The following is a 2063-nucleotide window of genomic DNA, read 5'->3' as shown; positions in this document are numbered from 1 at the left end:
TTTTTAAGAACCGCTCAAATTTCCCAATTTTTCGTGTGTATTAGCCTATGGATCTGGCACCCGGAACAACTGAAAGTTTTTTCTCAAAAAACATTATGAAAACCTCTGTAATGAGTTAGGAAACTTTCACGTTTACTCACACCATTTTTTAATACTCATTTTCGCATTTACAAGCCCTTTTTTAAAAACCGCTCAAATTCTTCAATTTTTCGTATGTATTAGCCCATAGATCTAGCTACTAAAGCACCCAAATATTTTTTCTCAAAAACATTATGAGGACTTCCTTAATGAGTTGAGGAACCTTTAAGAATGCTCATAACACTTTTTCAACGCCCATTTTCGCATTTACAAGCATTTTTTTAAGAACCGCCCAAATTTCCTAATTTTCATATGTATTAGTCCATGGATCTGGCGTCCGGAGCACTCGAAGTTTTTTTTCTCAAAAAACATTATGAAGACGTCCATATTGAGTTAGGGAACCTTCACGTATACTCACACCATTTTTTTAATGCCCATTTTTGCATTTACAACCCTTTTTAAGAACTGTCCAAATTTTCCAATTTTTCATGTGTTGGCCCATGGATCTGGCACCTGGGCACCCGAATTTTTTTTTCACAAAACTTTATAAGGACCTCCGTGATGAGTTGGGAAACTTCACGTATACTCACACAATTTTTTTGAAGCCCATTTCTGCATTTACAAGCCCTTTTTTAAGAAACGCCCAAATTACTTGATTTTTCGTGTTCATGGATCTAGCGCCAGGAGCACCCAAAAAGTTTTTCTAAAAAAAATTATTAGGACCTCCATAATGAGTTGGGTAACCGTCACGTATACTCACATTATTTTTTAAACCTCTTTTTCCACATTTAAAAGCCTTTTTTAAAAATCGCCTAAATTTCCTGATTTTTCGTGTGTATTAGCCCATGGATCTGGCGCTCGGAGAAATCGAAATTTTTTTCTCAAAAACTTTATAAGGACCTCCGTAATGAGTTAGGGAAAATTCATGTAAACTCACACAATTTTTTTAACACTCATTTCTGCATTTCCATGTCTTTTTTTAAGAACCGGTGAAATTTTCCAATTTTTCGTGTGTATTAGCCCATGGATCTGGCACCCGGAGCACCCAAAAGCTTTTCTCAAAAGCTTTAAAAGGACCTCCGTAATGGGTTATTGAACCTTCATGCATACTCATACCATATTTAACGCTCATATCCACATTTACAACCCTTTTTTTAAGAACCGCTGAAATTCTCTTATTTTTCGTGTCCATGGATCTGGCACTTGGAGCACCCGAATAGATTTTCTCAAAAAATTTATGAGGACCTCCATAATGATTTGGGGTAACTTCACGTATACTCACACCATTTTTTAATGTCCATTTCAACATTTACAAGCCCCTTTTTAAGAATCGCCCAAATTCCTTGATTTTTTCATATGTATTAGCCCATCGATCTGGTGCCCAGAGTACCCAAATTTTTATTCTCAAAAAACTTCATGAGGACCTCTGTATTGAGTTGTGGAACCTTCACGCATACTCACACCATTTTTAACGCATATTTCTGCATTTACAAGCCCTTCTTTACGAACAACCCAAATTTTCCAATTTTTCGTGTGTATTTGCCCATGGATCAGGCACCCGGAGTACGCAATTTCTTTTCTCAAAAAACTTTATGAGGACCTTCGTAATGAGTTGGGGAACTTTCACGTATACTTACACCATTTTTTAACGCCAACTTCCGTATTTACAAGTCATTTCTAAAGAAACCGCCTAAATTCATCGATTTTTTGTTTGTATTAGCCCATGGATCTAGCGCCCGGAGCACCCGAAATTATTTTCTCAAAATCTTTATAAGGACCTCTGTAATGAGTTGAGGAACCTTCACGCATACTCACCCCATTTTTTAACGCCCATTTCCGCATTTTCAAGCCATTTTTTAAGAACAACTAAAATTTTTTGATATTTGGTGTGTATTAACCCACATATCTGGTGCCTAGAGCACTCCAAATTGTTTTCTCAAGATTTTTTCTGAGGACCTCCCTAATGATTTAGGGAACCTTCAAGT

Source organism: Solanum stenotomum, chromosome 4 (genome assembly GCF_019186545.1).
Source record: "Solanum stenotomum isolate F172 chromosome 4, ASM1918654v1, whole genome shotgun sequence".
NCBI lineage: Eukaryota > Viridiplantae > Streptophyta > Magnoliopsida > Solanales > Solanaceae > Solanum > Solanum stenotomum.
This window is presented reverse-complemented; position numbering follows the sequence as displayed.